Source organism: Medicago sativa, chromosome 3 (assembly GCF_051527215.1).
Source record: "Medicago sativa cultivar Bolivia chromosome 3, Bolivia_mono, whole genome shotgun sequence".
NCBI lineage: Eukaryota > Viridiplantae > Streptophyta > Magnoliopsida > Fabales > Fabaceae > Medicago > Medicago sativa.
Window position 1 is genome coordinate 27,882,169 of NC_140751.1, and position 8,302 is coordinate 27,890,470.

General features: G+C 34.7%; 1 long non-coding RNA gene across 1 annotated transcript; it reads right to left on the bottom strand.

The window, feature by feature from the left end:
* Nucleotides 1-901: 901 nt before the first annotated feature.
* LOC146936889 (uncharacterized) lies at nt 902-2,143 on the bottom strand. Its single transcript, XR_015033214.1, has 3 exons — nt 1,516-2,143; nt 1,350-1,421; nt 902-1,259 (listed from the first exon to the last, which is right to left on the bottom strand). It is a non-coding gene; the product is annotated as an uncharacterized LOC146936889 (long non-coding RNA).
* Nucleotides 2,144-8,302: the final 6,159 nt, after the last annotated feature.

Genomic DNA, 8,302 nt, shown 5'->3' on the forward strand with positions numbered 1-8,302 from the left:
AGACAAAAAAGACAGTATCAATGTTTATGGGTGGCACTTTGGTGACATAATGTCACCGTGACATTAAATCTGAGCCACACAACACACACCTTTGTGTGGTCTAGATTTAATGTCACCCATACAACACATCTGAGCCACACAACATAAACCTTTGTGTGGCCCAGATTTAATGTCACCGTGACATTATGTCCCTGAAGTATTATCCAAAATGTTTATCTAGTTCCAAACTACCTTTTCAATAGAAAAAATCCAAATCATAAATCATTTTAGAAGGAAAAAAAAATATTATTAAATGATTTGGGAGTCTGGAGTCATAAGGTTAAACTAGAACTCCACCCGTGCGATGCACGGGTCTATTTAGCTATAACTATGACATTGAAATATAGTAAATAATATAGGAATGCGTAAGTTGATAGAATAATGTACATAAAATTATCCAATGACAATAATTAACCTGTAACAATAATGATTATACATTTTGAATTTTTTTTTAAAGCACATTTAAAGTTACATTAGTATCATTACCATCTTCATCTTATATCAATATTTTCAGACATCCTCTTAAAGTAATTTTTTACATTGCAACATTCAGTTGACCATGTAAAAACACTAACGTTGAAAGATGTAATTCAACATGTGAGATTTGCGCTAGTTATCATTAGAGTGCGTAATACAAAAAGAAAATGGTCTCAACTTTAAAATGAAAAAAATAAGGTAGATATTTTATAAAATTGACCCTATCAAGCATTGGTGTCTTATTTATACACGTAAAATGCAAGATAGTGTTTTAAAAGGCACGTGTCAGTTATAGATTACTAATTTCATATCACTTGTGCTAACATGCATGACTCATAGAGAACTCATTATATAAGAAATCACAAAGCAAATGACCATTATAAGAAAGGAAGTAATCCCACGCTGTCATTGTTTATGCAGAAGATGAATTCAGTTTAACATGCCAAACAAAAAACGAAACAAAATGAAGAAATAAATGTTCTCATACAGAGTTTAACATCAAATTGAATCACAAAATAAAATAAAAAACAGTTTTATTTGGCACAAATCATTTTCCATCTGGAGGCTCAACCTTGACAGTTGACACCAACAATTGTCTGCTTCTTTGTGGTAGAACATTGGCCATTTTCAGCACAATCTGTTTAAACAAAATCCATTGTAGACGATCTCTTTGGGCCTTGTATGCTCAGCAGAGTCTCATTCGAATCAGTATTGTTGGAAGAATCAACACATTCCAATAGTCCCTATACAATAAATAAATTAAATTAACAATTTAAAAAAAGTTATAATAGACTGTAATATAACGAAAATATAGTAACTTAATGAATGCATACCACAGTTAAATTTCCAGCATGTATTTTGGTTACATCAGTCTCATATTCAGCACCACGTATTTCATTTGACAACTGCACAGCAGTTTCAAATGTCTATATGAAGATGTGAAAAAACAGGACTCAACATAAAATGATACGAAAACAAATGTAAGGGTTCTGTACTCACTCTTAAGCCATGTTTGTCTATAAATTTCTTAATAGTGTCAGCGTCTTCGGTGGCTCACCACTGCAAGCAGCTACCAAGCACAAAACTTCTTCTTAAGGGATCTACTAACTTGGATCATATAAAGATTTCCTTCCACACAAAAAAAAAGGAAGACACAGGTAGAACATTCAAGAAGATGAATTGAAGAAACAAATGAGAAAGGTGGAGACTACTGTCGAGAGAAGGAAAATATTGAATTTTTTCCAACGAAAATGAACATAAACCAATTCAGTATGACACCATTGTAGATCATCAACCCAGGATCAATTTCGACGTATTAGGAAGAGCAGCAGTATGACACCATTCTAGATCCGGTTGTTGATGTTATTGGGAAGAAATATAGGAAGCCACGAATTTTGGTCTATAAAGAGGAAGGGAAATATAACAAAGGGATAAAGTGTGTGTGAAGAGCTACCTTTCTCAGCATTGGAAAAGCACAAACAATTGTTGAGTGGATATTAAAAGCTGAGGAAGGCTGGATTTGATTTTCAATGAGGAAGCCGTTCCAATTTTCCTAAAAGAATGCATTTAATGTGGCATGAGAATAGGAAAGGATTCAACAATGGGCAGCCAGAATTTGAATTTCATTCTATCAAAAATTTAACAAAAAGTTAATGCAATTTAAATTGGACAGCAAGAGGTGAAATTTAATGCAATTCATTGTACCAAAAATTTAACAAAATGGCACGTTATAAAATGTTCTCATTGCTAACATCAAGATTTTTGAAATTCATCTGGTGGAATATAGAGGGAATTTTTTAGGGTTAACACTAACAACAATTAATGCATCAGATTTAGAGGGAAAAATGTAGGGTTTAGTGTTTGCAGACCTAATAACATTAAGGAGTAAGGGATATGTATTTAATTTCTCTAAATATGTTAACATTCGGCATTAATTCTTATAAAAAAATTCTTTGAAGTTTGGTCTCTTTAAAAAAAAAATAAATATTGTTACCAATTTTAGTTATTTACAAAAGGTCATGCCGCATGTTTCAAGTTTTTTTTTATGACATATCATTGTTAAGACTTAAAAATATTATTAATTTAACTATTTAATATTTAATTTAACAATTTAATATATATGAATTAAAGTTTTTCTTCGAAGCCAAAAACAATATATTATAAATAAAAAGTCTCATCCAGAAGTCCTAGCTCAACGGGCAAAATGCCGAAATTGTTAGGTCGGATGCCATGACCGGGGTTCGAACCCCGCTACCTCCACTTGTGTGTGTGAGTTTATAATGGCTTTGTCATTTCGTCTATCTACCAAAAAAAAAAAAGTCTCAATCAAGCACAAGGTGTGCCTAAAAGAAAATCAGGAAAGTGATATAGGAGACCCACGGATATAAAAAAGAATTTGATTTGTATGACTTCAGCTACCGCCAAGAAAAAAGTTTGATACAATCACATAGCTAAGCAAGATTCAAAACTTTGATGCTAAAAATTCGGGAATTTTGCTCCTTCCAAATGACCAAAATACACGCAACGAGATCACATGGAAATAAAGTAGGAAGTCCTTGCGAAACAAATCTGAACCACCTAATTACAAGACATGCATACATGACTTCAGCTACCGCCAAGAAAAAAGTTTGATACAATCACATAGCTAAGCAAGATTCAAAACTTTGATGCTAAAAATTCGGGAATTTTGCTCCTTCCAAATGACCAAAATACACGCAACGAGATCACATGGAAATAAAGTAGGAAGTCTTTGCGAAACAAATCTGAACCACCTAATTACAAGACATGCATACAAATATAAAATAGATAAACACTAGACATCCCTAGCCAGTGCAAAACAAAAGACCAAATACTATCAAAGAAATTGCAATCCAAAAAGAGATGATTAATATATTTCTTTTTCCTGTAACCGCCTCAGCAAAACATAGAACTTCTAGTAGCCACTAAACGACAGACCAAATTATATTTTGTCAGGATCCTCTTGTTTATGGCTCTCTACACTAATAACGAGACTTTAAGAGGCGTGACTTTATTTCAAATGATGTTTTAAAAAGAATCATGGTTGTGTTGATCATCATAAGTGAGAGAATATGATAAACTCATTTTACCAAATCCACCTGTCAATAACATTAACCTGCAAGACAACATTATTTAGGCAAAAAAACACATTCGGCTATCTGTTCCTCCTCCCAAACTCATAACAACATCTTGGAATACCTTCATTTTTCATCTTAACTCATCTTATAAAAACTTCTCCGACGGATATGGACACGAAGATGTTGTTTTGAACTTGTTCCAGTTGCAATGTCAATAGAAATATGTCAGTTGATATGGCAGCTAGATCAAATTCATAACAACATCTTAAAATACCTTCCTTTTTCATCATCATTCAACATTTTATATTGTTTTACATGCAATGTTTGCTCTGTAGAAGTTTGGGAATGTGAGTTGTTGTTCTGGTATAAGCCAAAATACAACGTTAGTTAACTGTCTTTGACACAACGACAATTAATTGTCGTTGTGTAACGAACAACAATTATCTGCCATTGGAAATACTAACGTAATTTTGAGGTGTGGGAGAACAATTTTTGAAGTTTAAAGAGCAATTTTCCAACAAAGTTAGATACAAAAAACCTGGTAGGTCCATTACAAAAATATTTGGCCGAAGAAGGCCCAAATCACAATCAAGAAGAGAATTATGCTCTTCTCCCAATTGATTTTGCTCGCTCCTAACTGAAATACCAAAATTGCCCCTGCGTGAGTTAACTCACGCACCTTATATTTCCTGCGTGACTTAAGTGTATAACACATCAAAACAGAAAACACAACCCATTTATTTCCAAAACTTTAAAATATATACGACGTTTTCTCCCAATTTTTGTGAATTTCACCAACTTCAACCAAATCAACAAGTAAGTTATGCTTATCCTACTTCATTGCTTTTTTTTGGTTGAAATTTTTGATTTTTTGGAGAATTGACATTTTTAGGTTTTTAGAAATTTGGCTTGCATGTTAGTTTTTAGGATTGTTAGTGATGAATTAAGTTAAGAATTGTAGTTTAGATGTTGTTTAGAGTGCAATGTGGTAGTTTTAGGGTTTTGAAATTGTTTTATTTTAAGTTGATTGAAAGATGGACTCTAGGTGTTTGATAAAATGTCTCAATGAATTTTTTTTTTTTGGATTGTTAATGATGAAATTAGTTAGAAATTGGTTTGTTATTATTAATTATAGTTAGTTTGAGTGCAATGTGGTAGTTTACGGATTGAAATGACGCTGCCAAAATTTAACTGTTGTTGTTGAATTGTTAGAAATGACACAATGTCCATATGAAAATGTCTCAATGATTTTTTGCTTTTTGAAATGTTTTGCAGATATGTCTCAGAACCTAAATGAGGGGAAATAGGGAGTCCGCTACTAGTAGTGACGGAGGGAAAAGCAAGCACTACGCCCTCATATGGCTGGTAGAGGGAGAGGTGGGGGCACGAGGTTTGCGGAGGGTACATCGTCGCAGGCTGGTGTGTCCCAAATAGTGGACCCGTATGGTTGTTGGACACTTCAGAACCAGGATTGATTCGATGGAGCATGCTCATGTCATCTGGAGGTCATACGAGAGTCGACGAGACCTGACGCCTTTTCAGGACTTATACTGGTACTCCACATGGATTATGGCCGGCAAAACCAGGATGTGTCGTCACTTGCCGGAGCGGGTTCTGAGGTAGTACGGCTATGTCCAGACTGTTCCCAGACCTCCGAACGAAGAGGTTATTGTTTAGCAGCTGTGGGCCAGACATCCTCCCGACCCATTCCAGATCATCCAAAATATCAGAGCCGTAGTTGACAGCACTATGGATGGGATTCCTGACGTGTATTCAAATCATGTTGTTGCCCGCGTTATGGAGACCATCCGGCAACAATATCGCGTGTTGGAGGAGGTGACGGCTCCGCGAAGGAGGAGTAGGATTCCACAGGAATAGTAGGGTCTTATTTTATGACGTTTGTATATTCTTAGTTTTTTATGACATTTTGTCGGATATGGATTTAATATATTTACATTTGCGCGTTTGCGTTTTATTTATGACATTTTGGTAAAATTTCGTTTATTTTGCATATCAAAATTATTAAGGAATGAATTAATGATTTAATGATAGGTTGAATGAATGATGAAAACATGTATTTTTGATAGGAATGGATGTATGTATGAAGGAATGAATGAAGTTAGGGAATTAGTGTTTTTGCCTTTTCTAGGACTGAGCACAAACATAGCGTGAGTTAACTCACGCAGACCCTGCATCCAGTGTGAGTTAAGTCACGTAGAATTAAGTCACGCAGGGGTATTTTGGGAAGTTTGGTTGGGAGTGAGCAATTTTTGATGGGAGGAGAGTAGAATTCTCAAGAAGAAACCAAACCGTTTCCCCTAAAAAGAAGGAAATCAAACCATCAGTTGCCTGTGGAAAGCAATTGACCAACTATTACTATTATTTCAACTATAATTTCAATTATAATAGGTCTCTAGAGGCCAAATTCTAATTTAAATAGGAGCATAGTTAATACATCAATGGAAACACGAACTTATAGAAATTGAAAATGTTGTTATCCAAAAAAAGAATGTCAAACATACCGACTTAGAGTTAATAAGAGGGTGGTGCATGAGAGAAACTGGCATATTAGGATGGTGGCAATAGAACAACAAAAAACAAGATCAAGCAAGATCACAAGAACAGTGAAGCACAATACTTGCATCAAATACCTAACCACAATGACAATCAAGCAAACAACAAGAAAAAACGCGGACGAGCAAGCAACGCGTTAAAGCTCAAAATCGCTAGCATTAGAGAAAACAAAACAATGATTCATGATTGATCGGTAGCGACAGCCAAATCAGATTTCACCCAAACTTATGATCAGAACAAACTATCGTGAGTAGAGAGGGAATTGTGAATCACAACAAAATTATGAAGTAGAGAAAGAAATGAACCGGAAAGGGAATTGCGAAAACCTATACCAAAGAAATTTTAGGATCGCAACCTAGTTAATACCATGTTAGGTAAAACTGCTTGATGCCTTTCTCTTTGTTATTCCTTGTAAATAATGTTGGAATATAACTATGGTGGCAATGATTTCTTACACACCAAAAACTATATTATGAGAATAAGATTATGAAGAGAAGTTTTCACAAAAAAAATTATTTTATTAGGTAGTGAAGTATTTCCAACAAACTACACAAGCTTATTTATAGCTATATTGATGACTTACGCCTCAAGTAACTAACTATACTAGATTTAACAACTAACAATCATAGTTATTTATTCTTTTAACTAACTCCGAAACCTAACTCATAACCATATTGTTTGAATTACCTCGTAATATGCTCCCTTAATTCAAACAATCTGTCTCAATTCTCAATTTTAAACATTGAATAAGAGATAGAGATCTATCAGTTTTCAATCTCTTAGTGAGCATATCAGCAATATGTTATTTTGTTGAGCAATTTACAACTTCTATTCTTCCATTGTTCACTTGCTCCCTGGGAAAATGAAAAATGGCTTCTATGTGCTTGCTCTCCTTCCATGTAGTACTGGGTTTCTAGCAAGATTGGTTGCAGATTTGATGTCAATTTGAAATGCTATTGGCATTCTAACCTCAACCTTCAATTCATTGATCACTGCCTCAATCCACAGTGCTTGACATGCAACAAAAGATCCAGCTATGTACTCTGATTCACATTATGATCAGGCTACAACATGCTATTTCTTAGAACACCAAGAGATTGATGGTCCAAGTAATTTGAATAAGTAACCATTGGTGTCCCTTCTGTCAACTATATCTCCACATGAGTCAGCATCAGAATAACATACTATCACTGCATCTTATTATTTCCTTGCATTTTTGGGAATAGGAAACCATAACACAGTGTGGCTTTCAAATACTTCATGATTCTTCTTGCTGCATTCATGTGTGAACTTCTAGGATCTTCCTTGAACTCACTCACAAGCCCTTTTGCATAGTATCTAGTGAACCAACAATCTGCTTGAATAATGTTGAATCGGCTTTCTCCTCTTCCGTCAAATATATACAGTCAAATATATGTAGGCTTATTCATGACATGAATAAGTTTATTAATATGACACTAGCTGTATTATCGGAATTTGAAAGGATTCCTGGATGCCAAACCTCGAAATTTTGACATCAAAGAGCGATAACTGTACTTTGAGGGATGAAGCCTTGGTGGAAGAACTTCTGGATCCAGATACTAGACAATGGAATAGGACCTTGTAGACCAAGATTTTCGGGTGTCAAGCCATTGATTGGACTTGAACCTTCAATCTACCGGACTTGCTCGATTTTATTCTTGGGAAGGGAAAAAGAGATTGAAAAACCCTTTTTTGGATCCGGGGGTTGGTTACGATTCGGGAAGGTGTTAGGCACCCGCGTCGTTCACGGTACTCCGTGAGAACCTCTTTCTAACTTTATTTTTATTTGAAAATTTATTGTTTAAAGTTGAAATGAAAGAATGGAGGGAGAAGAAGTTGGAGTTTTGGTTATTTTTATTTGATCGATTTGGAAGGAATAAACCCTTGCCTACGTACCCTTAAAAGGGATCAAAACCATCGTAGTTCACTCTTAAAAATATTTTTTGTGGGTTAGGTTGATTTTAATTATTTTTTTTGAAAAAAAGGTTTTAAGAAGGATTGCGAGACCTCAAGGTATAGAAGAATAAATTGGAGTGAGGTTGTTTCATTTTATTTAAGAAATTTGGTCTAAGTGTAATTAAGATTCATTTAGGAAT